Genomic DNA, 14,307 nt, shown 5'->3' on the forward strand with positions numbered 1-14,307 from the left:
ACACACACACACACACACACACACATACACATACACACACACACATACACACACACACACACACACACACAGCTACAGGCAATGAAGGAGTGCTGAGAGCAGGAGGAACCATCTTCCCAAAGGAAGACCAACGCCAAATGGTCTGCTGTAAAGACACACATACCAGTAACGTTATAGAGACTAAACAGGTTGTGTTTGGGAATATATGTGTGCATACACACATATGTATTTAACAGTTTTTTTTAAAAGAGACATGAATTTGAAAGAAAGCAAGGTGAGGGGGTGTATGGGAGGGTTTGAAGGGAAGAAAGCAAAGACAGATATGATAATATAGTTTTTAAAAAAAAAAGAAAAGAAAAGTGAAGTGTCCAAAGGGATAGATGAGAAGATTCTGGAATCCCATGGCTATGTAGATAACAACATCTGCCACATCCTTTCCCAAGAGGAGAATTGGGCTAAGCTAAACATTCTTAGACACAGTCCAGGGAAATATAAGCCAAGGCACGAAGCCATACTATAGCAGGGCCTCTGTTGACAAGAAGTTTACTCTTCGGGATAAATCCTTTTGCCTTTATAGGGAGGAACAGAGACATATCAAAGAGCAGACAGAGCACCAAACAAAGCTTGACTGATGTTCAACTGGACGGTCCTTTCAGGCTCCACCCCACCCACCCACCACCCACCTCCACCCCTCCCCCACTTCTCCCCACACACAGTGAGATGCTGTCACTGCGCATGAGTGGAAGGCATTCAAGGGGCCACCCTGCTTGCTTCCCCTCAACCAAGCTGAGCCCCTGGCCCTACAGCATCACATGATATCCCTAGTTCCTAAGTCACGGCTTTGGACTAACTTGCTGCACACCCTTCCGAACTTTCTCTTGCCTCTAGAAATTTCTAGAGAGTGTAAAGCAAGGGCAAGAGAAGGCCACTTCTGCCCCCAGGCCACCACTCAGCATTCATCTCAACATCGTGTACCGTAGATTTGCTTGGTTTTTGTTTTTTGTTTTGTTTTGTTTTGTTTTTAGTTTCACTAAGATGCGCTGAGTAAAATGTCCCTTATACAAAATTTGAGCAACAACGTATAAAAGTATATTCTTGGTACACCTGATACTCTGGTGACTGATGCAGGAGGATTGCCAATTCTAGGTCAGCTTTGACTGTACAACGAAACCCAATTGCACAAAACAGGGGAAAGGAAATTTGGAATATAGAGACAAATCTACGGGAAAAATACTGCTATACAATCCAACAATCTAGAAAAAAATAGTGTTTATATTTTATAAATATGTAATTATGTAAGTATGATTCACTGTTTAATGTTTAATAAAAGTATTTAGTTCATATATAACATCCTCTTAAAAATTGAGATGGAATCCATAACACTCTTTGTTAACTTATTTTAGCTTTACAGCAAATGCTTTTATTGACACATATTTTATAGTTTAAAATATTCTCTGATATGAGTATCATAATTCATTTTGGTAATTTCTTTGAGGGGGCTGCAAAGTGCCAAATCAGAAAGTTTCTCACATAGCCTAATTTGTGAACCTTGATTCTTTCATGAAAAAAAAAAAAAGAGATGCTCTTGACTTCTCTCCTAATAAAGCAATACAGTTTTCATGAGATGGTGCCATTTAGATCAAAGCCACCTCTTTGGACACCCAGCAAGGAGTTCTCATAGTCAGCCATGTTACCTCCTCCTCTTGGGAAGTTGAGCAGGTGAACCAAGGCCTCTGTCTGGGACTGTAGCTGGTGTCATCTCCTGAAGGGACACTAGCTTCTCACAGGAATCCAAGATGCCCTTCCTTACGAAGCTGAAGACAGGCTCACGGGCCTCAGCCCGTCAGAATCCCATGACATCTCTCCTGCCCACATCAGCTGTGGCAACTGCTGTGCTGACAAGCCCAGCTCCAGGGCCTGTCATCGGTGCTGGCACAGCAAGCTGTCTGTATGCGCCGCTGCACCTTTTTCTGCAGACCTAGCCCGTCCTCCTGGCTTCTTGATCTGGGACTGGCAGGGACTTCTCCAGAGGAAGCCAAGCCATTCCCAGGAAGAGCCCACCGCTGACCTAACACAAAAAGGCTGCCTCTCATTACAGCCAGAAGCCCAGGAAATACAAGATGCCTCCCTCGCAGATCCTCCCAAGGCAGGACTCACTGCCAAAGGTTTCTTCCAAAAGGCCACTTGTCATTGTCTCTCTCCTCCCTGCCCCCCACCCCAGCTGCAGAAGCTATTTTTAAATTGCCCTAGCAACCAGAGGACACAAGCTGGGCTTCCTGTGATGCTGTAGTCAGCAGAGACTGGGCAAATGGGACCGAGATTGTAGTAAGGAGGAAGCACAGCCCCTTGCCCTCCTCTGAGAGATGGTTTTCTAGTCCATGGGTGTAGGATGCCGCCTTCCCAGACTACCGCTGTCTATGTAGCTCACACGTTAGCTCCTAGGAAAAACGGTGACAGGTTCTCAGAACAAGTTTTGGTGCAGGGGCATGCCTGGCAGGTGCACAGGCAGAGTGAGAAGCCTACTTTGATGTAGCAAAGAAAGACATATAGAGAATGTAAAATTAGTAATTAGGCCCACTTAAAAACCGACCTGCTTTTCGTTACAATCACGTGTCAGCAATTTCTCTGACCATGCCCCCGCTGCCTCCCCCAATTCTGCAAAATTCACTACTGTGGTGCCCTGGCCCCTGGGTGGTGATCCTGAGAAGTTCACATGCTATCGTGTGTGTGTGTGTATGTGTGTGTGTGTGTGTGTGTGTGTGTGTGTGTGTGTGTGTGTGTGTTTAGCATGAGGCAGAGGCTGGCTGCACAGGCAACTCATAATCACAGCCTGAACATATGCTATCTACTGTCTGGGGAACCTTCCCAACTTAAGGCAAGAAAAAATAAGTTTGATTCCTCCTTATACATCAAGAAGGTGCCTCAAACCCTGCTAAAGAGCTGATGATCCTCTAGGTCCTGAATGGGATGTTAACCATGCAGTTCCCTTCTGACAAGGCACACCTTTCAGCCGGAAGCACTTATCCGTCCAGTCCATGGGGCAGGAGTCAAAGACAAGTGGGAGAAGACTGAGGAAGACATGGCCACAGTACATCATTTGCTTGAAAGTTTGACCTGCGGTCTCCTTCTGCATCTTTTGGTTCTGAGACCAGATATGTAAGAACAGTAATGGTACGTTCAACGGATGAGATCTGAACTGCCTGGCCAAACTTCCTGCCATACCACAGGGCTCATTTTGTAAAGGAAGCAAGCTTTTCGGGGACAAGGCCTGTACTCAGTTGGAGCCTCTGATGGCATTTACTCTTCGAAGGACTTAAACGTCCTTCCTGTGTTTTTCTATGACTTCATCCGGAACTAGTCCCTCATGCCCTGTGAGTCCGTCACCCGAACCAACTTCTCTCTTCTTTTGGTAGAGCACCATTGACAGGGAGGGCGGGAGGCACAGCTGCTCAGGACCTGGGCAGAACACAGGTTCAGATGGGTTAATTTTCTCTTTTTCTACTTTACTCCCCTAGTGCAAAAGTTCACTACTGTACTGTGTGGGTCATGACCCTTGTGGGGGGCAAAATTACCCTTTCACGGGGGTCTCCTAGACCACGAGAAAACATAGATACTTACATTATGATTCATAACAGTAGCAAAATCACAATTAGGAAGTAGCAACAAAAGTAAATGTTTATGTGTGGGTGGCCACCACAGCCTGGGGAATTGTATTAAGGGGGCACAGCCGTAGGGATGCTGAGAACCACTGCTCTGGTGTATTTACTTGAGACTCTTTTCCTGTGGGACCCTGTTGCTCCTGGGCTGCCACCTGTGCCTTTCCTCTCTATTCCTGGAGGTGGGAATAGGTAAGGATACGCCACCAAGAACAGGGCGATCTGTCTTCAGATGAGGCCAGTTACTCCAGCACCTTTCTACAGTCACCCACCCCAGGCAACCTTGACTTACCTCCTCCCTTTGTTCCCCAGCTCCATTGTCTTCTGTGCTATCTTATCCTGACAATCCCCCGGCTTAGCCACCTGTCCACTGAGTGGCCATCACCTGAGCGCAACACTGCACAGTCAATACGGCGCAGCAGACACGGCCAGTCAGAACGCACACCGTTCAGGCATTTGCCCTAGAGTGAAGACCTTGACAGAGGTCTCAGGGGTCTAATGGAGACCTGGGGCAGAGGCAGGCGGAAGTGGCACTTGAGTGGTTCCAACGAGTAAATGGTGTTTCAGTGTTTTCAACAGCGGGGCGCCTTTGCCTGTGTGTGCTATGAGCGGCGCACTGCCGAAGAATAAAATCCAGGATCCTCCTCAGATAGCTCGGGAATGAGGACAGCATCCGCTCTATGTGTGCACACTGAGAAAGTAAGGTAGCTCACAACTGCCTGTAACTCCAACCCCAGGGCATCCAATGCCTCTGATCCCCAAGGGCACCAGCATTCACACGCAGGTGCATGTGCACGCACACACAGAGAGAGAGAGAGAGAGAGAGAGAGAGAGAGAGAGAGAGAGGAAGAGGGAGAGAGATGGGGAGAGAGAGAGAGAGAGAGAGAGGGAGGGAGGGGAAGAGGGAGAGAAAGGGAGAGGGAAAGAGAAAGGGGGAGGGAGATGGAGAAGGAGAGAGAGAGAGACAGAGAGAAGCAGAGAGAGAGAGAGAGAGTGAGAGACAGAGAGAGACAGAGAGAGAGAGAGAGAGACAGAGATAGAGAGAGAGAGAGAGAGGAGAAAGGGAGAGGGAGAGAAATAAAGCTTTAACAAGAGCCCATTTTACCATTTCAGTCTTGACCAGCTGTTCTGCAACTACCGTTACACTAATGACAGCTACATTGCAGTAATAGCACAAATGCCTTGGGTTACCTTTGTTGTAAGTGCAAGGATCATTTGACCAAACCATTTGCATCTTGACCCCTACTTGACTATGTAGCCTCATTATTTGCCACTCCTGTGTAGCACCGTGAATTTGATTCCCCACCCCTGGAAGAAAACAAAAACCAAAACCATCCTGACCCAACACCCAGAAGCGCACGACCCCAACTTTATCTTTAATCCTAATTGCCTCAATAGGGCATTGCTTTAGAGTGTGGGTGGGGCTCTGATAATTTCAGAGGATGCTTTTTGCGGCCCTCTAAATCCTTCCATGGGTCAAGAGGAGAGCGGAGCAGAGGTGCTCAGCTAATGCATAATGCACCTTCTGTTGCCTTGCTCTGGGGAGGCAGCCAGAGCCATTGCTCCAAGAGGAGGCCCCACCCCTGGAGCTGGCCATTCAGCTGCTGTGAGGTTGGCGTGGGGAAGGGGAAGCTGTTTCCTCCTAACATAAATTTTTCTCGAAAAGGGCTGTAGCCGCAGCAGCAGCAGGTGCAGCAGCAGCCTAAGCCACCACTTTTTATGTTCTGGCAGAATGGAAAGGAGATGGGTTTAGCCCTTGGCATCTGGGACTAAGACGGCAACTAGCCCTTCTGTGGAGTCATCCTGTAAGCACATGGCCTCTTGAAGTCCCTAGATGGTTGGGCTTAATAGCTCATTTGCTTGTTCTTATGTGACAGTGTTCAATTTATCATTCTTAGTCTTCACGGAGAAATAACATTTGCGGGGTCTTTTTCTTCCGAGAATGCTGATGTTTCAGAGCTGCTCGTATTTTAGGTCGAGTCCTTTTATTTCTAGATCAAGTCCCTTACAAAGAACCTGGTATCATATGACCACATTTCTACCCCCTATGAAAGGGTTCCAGCTTGTGTGTCTCATCCTTAATATTCGGCAATATGGCTGGGTATTTAGCCACTTGGGACCTGGCCCATGATTTCCTAGTCTGCTCGCCTCCATGTTTTTATGGAGGGGAGTGCTTCTAAAGTATCATCCCCTCGGGATCAACCTGCATCCCATTAGGAGGGTCTTGAGGTCACTGTCCTTGGTTAGAACTGCCGCTCCCAAGTCATTGCCTTTTGCCTTAACTGGAACCTTGGCTGCCCATCACTTTATTAACATAATTTGGCTTCCCCCAGACCCCCAGCTTTATGAGGCTACAATAGTGTTCCCACGGGACTGGCATGTACACACCAGGGATGTCTCCTTTCTGCTTCATCCTCTCCTGCGTGACACATAAAAACGTTAAGTGTGGCCAATCTTTTAATTATATCTCTACCCTGTCAAGTGAGTCATCCAGAAACAAACGTCCTTCATAAAAATACCTCCTCCTTCCTGTCTCTACATGTTCCGGGTACAATGGAGGGAAACAGAGAGGTCTCTGATATAGGGGAATGCTGTGTGAAGCCAATGTAAACCAGATTCGCTTCCTTCAGCTCCTTCGCCCTGAGAGAGTTCAGCTCACCCTTTATGCCAGCCTTACCTTAGAAGAAGTAACCTTTCAGCTCTTTATCAAGAACGCATTGTATTTGCCTTTGGGCTTAACAACCGTGACCTTCAGCCTGACATCTGTCAACTCACACGCAGAGCTATAACCGTCTCTGTGTCCGTATTGTGGCAGCCAGCTTCCAAGTGTTTGTGTTATCTTTATCCTGAGTTTCTCACCTCACAGATGTGGACAAGAGGCCCTGGATGCAGATGGGACTTGCTTAAAGCTGCCATGGTTTCCATCTCCAGGTACCTACTGCTATAAGGAAATACTCCAAGCTCCCCACTTGGCGTTTCTGCTATGCCTATCACGGGTCAATCATCCAAAGGAGCAGGCTAAAGATCCAGCTCTCTTCACTCTCCGCCCATGGGCTGCTTCTTGATGCTCTGCTAGGCTCGTGGCATCACTGGTAAAATGATTCTGGCTTTATGCTTCAGCAGATGGTGTGCAGGTTTCTTTGCATCACAATACAGCTTACATATATATATATATATATATATATATATATATATATATATATGAATTTATTTCTCCTGCACAGCTTTACAGTGGATGGTGGCACGTAAAAGTAGGAGAGCGGAAGGGAACCAATGGTCACATCTTTCGAACAAGCAGGAGGATGGCATGCAGAGCCAGACACAATTCTCCTGGAATTTCTCTCTTGCAGGAATTCAAGGGTTATATGCAGACTACCTTATATCTCCAAAGATCCAAGGAGTTCCCATTAGGCCCAGCCTCCCAAATGTTTCCCTTTCTTCCAACAGAGACACCCTGGGGACCAAACGCTTTAATCACAGTGGACCCTTTTGAGATACTCGAGGGACCCCCAAATAGTATCTGAGATTATAGTGGGTCCTTAAAAATGCTGAGCAACTCAGTGGCTGAGAGAACTGCTTGGAGGAAGGGGACATTACCAGGGAACCGAGTGTGAGCATTCACCTGTCAAGCCAGCCCTAGGGAGGTGAGGCAGGGGGATTGCCCTGACTTTGAGGCCAGCCTAGACTACAGAGCAAGAACTGGGCTATCCAGAGTCTACAGACTGAGATCCCATCTCAAACAAACAACAAAAAAAAAAAAAAAAAAAGGAAGGAAGGAAGGAAGGAAGGGTGAATTAATAGGGACACATAGGTAAATACAGAGAAACCAGCTCTGTGTGTTTAACTGCAAAGTAAACCAGCACACAGGTCATTCAAGGTGTTTTAGACAACTAGGCATCCACGTGTGGAAAAGAGAAACTTGATCCATGCCCAGAATGAACTAAAATCAAATAATGGATCTAAATTAAAACTTTAAACAATACAACTTCTCTGAGAAAAACCTTTCTGGCCTTAGGTTAGAAAAATATTTCTTAGATATTGTAGAAAAAAATATATATTTGACCTTTTCAAAATTGAAACATCTCTTCTTTGAAAGATATTAGTGGGAGAGTTAAAAGACAAACCTAAAAACTAAAGAGACAGCTCAGTGGTTAGGAGCACTGGCTTCTCTTACAGCAGAGCCTGGTCCAGTTCCCAATGTTCAAATGGTAGCCTACAACTCTGTGTAATTCCAGTTTCAGGAGATCTAACACCCTCTTCTGGCCTCCAACACTCGTACACATAAAAATAATTCTTTTTAAATATAAATCTATCTGGGTACGGTGGTTCACAACTTTAATCCCAGGATTCGGGAGGCACAGGCAGGTGGAGCTCTACGAATTTGAGCTCCAGGACAGCAAGAGATACATAGAAAACAAAAACCAAACTAAAATAACAAATAAATAATAATGTAAGTTAAAAAAAAAAAAGACATTCACACGTCTGGCATGAACACCCAGGAGACAGAGGCAGGTGGAGCTCTATGAGTTCAAGACCAGCCTAGTCTACAAGACCATGAGTTCCAGGCCAGTGAGGGCTACACAGTGAGATGGTCTCCAAAGCAAGCCGACTAACAGCCATACAATTTATGGGCTGGTGATATGGCTCAGCAGGTAAAGGCACCTCCCGGGAAGCCTGAAGACCTGTGTTCAATGCCTGCATCCCACAACTTCAGCATGTTGTCCTCTTCTCTCCACAGGCGTGTCACAGTGCTCACACAAATAATAATAATAGAAAAAATGCAACTGAAACTTTTTTCAAAAGATGGGTACATAATGAGGGAAATATTTGCAAAGTCTTCACTTTAAAATATATAAAGAGCTGTCTAGACAAGAATAAAGCAAACCCACATTTTAAAATGGTTTGTTTTTATTTTATGCATATGAGGAATGAGTGTTTTGTCTGCATGTACGCATGTGCACCATGTGCACTTCTGGTATCCTAGGAGTAGTAAAGGGTATCAGATTCCCTGGAACTGCAATTACAAATGGTTGTGCCAAGTGGGTGGCAAGACCCAAATTCAGGTCCTTTGCAAGTGCCACCAGTGCTCTGTGCTGCTAAGCCATCTCTAGCCCCCACAAACCTAGTTTAAAAATTGGAAATCAACAAAGACTGTGAGGCAAGAAGCGCCTGAAAACACCATCATCATTGATTCGGAGAGAAATGAAGAGGAACCTGGCCTACAAGTCTATTAGAAGTGCTACAATCAGTAAGGGCTGGCCAAGATGATGCCATTCTTATTCTTATTCTCCTCCTCCTCCTCCTCCTCCTCCAAGTTTTTTGAGACAGGGGTTTCTCTGTGTTATCTTGGCTGTCCTTGACTCACTTTGTAGACCAGGCTGACCTCAAACTCATAGCAATCAGCTTGCCTCTGTCTCCCAAGTGCTAGGACTAAAGGCCTGCGCCACTACACCTGGCATGATGTTCAGCATCTTCAACTATACACATTCCTAGTGGAAATGCCAAACTGGTACTACCTAATCTGAAAACCATTTCAGATTTCTAAGTAAAGCTAAATAAGCATCTGCTTCAGAATTTATCAATCTTATATCTAGGTGCAAACTAATAAAAGCACATTTATGTAACTCGCAATAAAAACTGACTTTATGTATAATTCCAAAAAAAAAAAAATGGTCCGGTGGTAGAGCACATCTTTACGATGCACAAGGTCTGGGCTCAACCGTTAGCACTAATCGCAACACAAAAGAAAAAAGCTACAGTGGTCTAAAACTGAAAGCAATATCCTTCAGCTGCTCTTTACCCAGTAAATAGAGAAGCCAGACATGGCTGTTCATGCCCATTATCCTGGCACCTGGAGGGCTTAGGCAAGAGGGTTGCCATGAGTTCAAGGCCAGCCTGGGCTACAGAGGAAGATTCTGTCTCCAAACAGAGCAGAAAACAATGAGTGGATAAGTAATGGGAATATTCTGGGTCTTGATGGCAGTCATACAATTGTATACATTAAAAAGACGAATTGTACTCTTCCAAGTTGTAATGAATAAGCTTGACTTGGGAAATACAGCTGTTAAATTGTTTAATTGTTTTCCTTCTGGTTTTTTTTTTCTGGTTCCAAGATTCTTGTCTCCTTTAGATGTTATAAAAGGACAAGTCAGGAGTAGGCAGATGTCACACACAATTGAGCACCTATCTCAGCCTTTGATGAGAATTTTCATTGTGTGCCAGGCTTAACGGTTAGTCAAATATTAGCTAAATAACTATTATTATTAAGGAACCATTTACAGCTCATATATGTTCCAGTATCCCAGTATTCACTAAGAATATGCATTTTTAAATTTTCATAATGTGTCCATCCTAGCTTAAAAAGAAGACCACATTAAGCAGCCAGTACTGGTTATAAACAAACATGCATAGGGCATGTATATATGTCCTAGATCTGTGTAGGAAGCTTTTGAATAGAGTACAAATTTATGTTCATACAAGGATAGGCAAAGAGCATAGGCAACATTAATTATGTTGATAATATTTGTGTCAACATACTACACTTATAGCTTTTTAATATAAAAAATATATGGTTGGATGGTTGGTTGGTTTTTCTCTTGAGAAAACCACAACCGTAGTTGTTCTGGAACTTGCTATGTAGAACAGGCTGGCCTCCAACTGAAAATGACCCTCTTGCCTCTGCCTCCTGGGTGCTGAGATTAAAGAGCTGCGCCACCATGCCCAGCTAATTTATAAAAATGTAAACATAAACCGAAAGTATATAGTGAACTATGAAGACCACAGAATCATATAGTTCTTGTTCGTTTGGGTACCTGTTACTGCTTTTAAGAGATAAACATTCTTACTTATGTAACAAGTACTACACACTGGCTGTAGAAAGCATCTGAAATTCCAAAATAATTAAATGTTACCTTAAGACCTAAGGATCAGTGATTCTCAGCCTTCCTAATGCTGTGACCTTATAATATAGCTCTTCACGTCGTGGTAGCCCCCAACCATAGAATTGTTTTCACTGCTACTTCATAAGGATGATTGTGCTACTGTTATGAATCATGTGAATATCTCTGTTTTCTGATGGTCTTAGGTAACCTACCCCCAGGGGTTGAGACCTACAGTTTGAGAAAGGCTGGCTTAAAGGCTTCGCTGCAAAAGCACCACTCTTCCGTATAGGAATATTTTTGACATTCTTTTACAGAGATGAGCTAGGCTTGTCATATTTTGCAACATGCTCCTTCTACTTAATAGTATTTTATTATCCCAGATTCCTCTCTGTCTGCACCCACTAAATGGATCTGGCTGCCAGAAATGGAGGTAACTATGCTGCTGATCTGATAAGTGGCCCCACGCAGTAGGCAGACTGTCTTTTTCCAGCATAAGTTTTCCAGGCTAATGGCAGAAGAAAAAAAAAATGTCTAAGTAAGATAAATGTCCCTCTGTGTTTTCCTGGAGTGTCATCCAACCTCCCGGAGGCTTGCCAGTATGGAGGGGGAGGGGGTTGGGAGAGAAGGGTTCTTTCCCCCAGGAGCTCCTGCATACCTTTGCCTGCAGCAGGAGGAGGGCCCACAGTATTTGAATGACTCAGGGGAACTCAGGGTCATCAAGTGTGCCCAGACTTCTTTAAACCTGTCAGGCACTGCCCCCACCAGGTGTCACACTGGCTCAGCTGGATTCAGGGCCAAGGAAACTATTCATAAGGCTGCCACAACATACCCTTAGACCTTCTGATCCTCCGAGCTGGCTGGCTATATCCCAGCTCCAGACCCCATGACCATGATAAGCACTCAGCACTCATTCACCTGCCGTTAGGATTCCTAGCCTGCCTCACCTGGGAAGAATGCTTAGACTTCGATAGCACAGCTTGGGTAGGGCAGCACAGCTTGGGTGGGACAGTGCTGCTTAGGTACAATAGTAACTTTTGGGCAGGACAGTACTACATGGGCAGGTCTGCTTGGGTAGAGGCTGTTTGGTCAGGGGCTGGCTTAAGCAGGAACATAGGTCACACTGGACACCAGTGGGCTTTGTGAAAGAGACACTCTGGCAGTCAGCAAAACGGCACAGCTCTAGACTGAAAGCAGGGGGCTTAGGCAGATGGGTCATTATGTGTTCAAGGCCAGCCCTGTGCTGCATAGTAAGACTCTATCTCAAAAAAAAAAAAAAAAAAGAATCAAAATATGTTTATTGAAGAAAACCAACCATAAATAAAACTGAAAGTGCAAAAGAACACTGACTCATTTTGTTTTGATTTTGAGACAGAGTTTTTCTGTGTAGCCTTGGCTATCCTGCTTTGTAAACCAGGCTGGACTCGAACTCGCAGAGATCCTCTTGCGTCTGCCTCCCCAAGTGCTGGGATTACATGCGTGCACCACCACACCCAGCTTTTGCAGAATGCTGACTCTTCCCACCACTGTGCGGCAAGTGCTCTTTGCCACCAAGCCTTCTGTTCTGCCCAGGCCTATGCTCTGTTAATTGGTATGGAGTCTTCGGAGCTGCCTGTGTCCACAGACAAATCGATCCTGCTTTACCTGGATCTGGTGGGGCATCTTTCTCCATCTCTAACTCCTCTACGCGCCCAAGGATGGACAAAACGGGCACGCATGCATGTTGCCCAGCAACTCAACATCCACTTTCTCACTCCATCTCAGGTCCCTATCCTCTCCCCACTCCCAGACAGCTGTCAGTTCATCTCTGAAAAGTTAAAGGCCACATGTCAACGACAGGGCATTCCAAAGATCAGGCACTTTTCACATTGCTCAATTAGTTGCTGTGAGATCAGTGTGGCCTCTGAGGAAGAGTCTGAAGACAGTAGGAAACACCACAGACCCAGAAGATGGTCTAAGAAAATACGTGCCCATTAAAATTTTGCTGGTTATTGGGGAACGGTATTGAGGCAGGAATCCTCCACAGCTCAGGGGAACAGAAACCATGTGGGGTTTGGAGTCAGGTACCCAAAGGTTAAGCTGATGGCTAGTGAGATTTTTAGATCCATGACCCAAAGCAAGTTGCTTTGCCACCACAGGCCCCAGTTTCTTCCCTATAAAAAGAGATAAGGAGATGCTCCCAATTGCTACTGCGAGAATAAAAATGGAATAAATAGATAGGTGTAGTCACTACAGAACACTCAATAAACAGTAACTATTAATCATAAAACAACAAAAGTAGTAAGAGTGTTTTTAAAGATTTTAGGCAGTGCTGACACATACAGGTGCACCCTGTATCATTTGGTACATGAACATCTGAACTTGGACAACAAAGTAAGTTTAATTATACCATGTGGGACAAGATGCTTTGCGAGAGGTCAGTTGGCTCTCCAATAACTGTTTTATTGTGCATCTTCTATGGATCAGGTACAGTACAAGACTTTGGGTCTATGGAGGTGGGAAAGAGATGATTACCTCTTTCTTTCCTATGTACATCCTTGGGCAAACCTCCACAGGTCGGAAGCGTATGCACAGACTTGTAACCCTGGTGATGAGCACACGCTATAGGTTCACAGGAGGATGCTATGGCAGTGGATAAGTCTAGCTCTGGCTTGAATCATAACCTCATCACTCTTCAGACTGTTAACAGGTGAAACCTAAGTCACAGGGAAACAGACACTATAGATGGGGTAGAGATAAAACAACCAGTGCAGAGACTGCAAACGCAGGACCAACCTTATCGTGGGGAAGTAGCAGCTTATGTTGAGGCAGAGGGGACAGTGGTCACAGCTGGGGAGGCAGAGGGGACAGTGGTCACAACTGGGGAGGCAGAGGGGACAGTGGTCACAGCTGGGGAGGCAGAGGGGACAGTGGTCACAACTGGGGAGGCAGAGGGGACAGTGGTCACAGATGGGGAGGCAGAGGGGACAGTGGTCACAGATGGGGAGGCAGAGGGGACAGTGGTCACAGATGGGGAGGCAGAGGGGACAGTGGTCACAGTTGGGGAGGTAGAAGGGACAGTGGTCACAGCTGGGGAGGCAGAAGGGACAGTGGTCACAGCTGGGGAGGCAGAAGGGACAGTGGTCATAGCTGGGGAGGCAGAGGGGACAGTGGTCACAGATGGAGAGGCAGAAGGGACAGTGGTCACAGCTGGGGAGGCAGAAGGGACAGTGGTCATAGCTGGGGAGGCAGAGGGGACAGTGGTCACAGTTGGGGAGGTAGAAGGGACAGTGGTCACAGATGGAGAGGCAGAAGGGACAGTGGTCATAGCTGGGGAGGCAGAGGGGACAGTGGTCATAGCTGGGGAGGCAGAGGGGACAGTGGTCAGAGCTGGGGAGGCAGAGGGGACAGTGGTCAGAGCTAAGGATACAAAGCTGGAACCAGAGGATTTAGAGCAGAGGGTGGCAAAAACACTTTCTGTAAATGGCCAGATAGTAAACAGCTCAGACTTTGTGGGTCACATAGTCTTCATTGTGACTGCCGAAAGCCACCCTGCAGTGCCAAGCAGTCATATGTGATGCATACATAAGTAACTGGAGATGTTACAGTACATCTGCATTGCCAAAATTAGGCATAGGATGGAGGCATATATAGGCAAACGTCAGTCCTTGATGTAGTGCCTTGAAGGGCTTCAAGAAGAACCTGAAGTCTATGGTAACAGGCAGATCTGGGCCCAGGGGTTCTGCTCAAACCACTGCACCAACCAAGGACAATACTTGCAGTAAACATCAAAC

General features: G+C 45.9%; 1 long non-coding RNA gene across 1 annotated transcript in view; it reads right to left on the reverse strand.

The window, feature by feature from the left end:
• Positions 1 to 1,702: 1,702 nt before the first annotated feature.
• Positions 1,703 to 14,307, reverse strand: part of LOC311609244 — a 50,413-nt gene continuing 37,808 nt past the window's right edge. Inside the window, exon 3 of the long non-coding RNA XR_014783325.1 lies at positions 1,703 to 3,456. This is a non-coding gene — a long non-coding RNA (uncharacterized lncRNA). The remainder of the gene's footprint in view (positions 3,457 to 14,307) is intronic.

This window comes from Acomys minous (assembly GCF_964271855.1).
Source record: "Acomys minous genome assembly, chromosome: 11".
NCBI lineage: Eukaryota > Metazoa > Chordata > Mammalia > Rodentia > Muridae > Acomys > Acomys minous.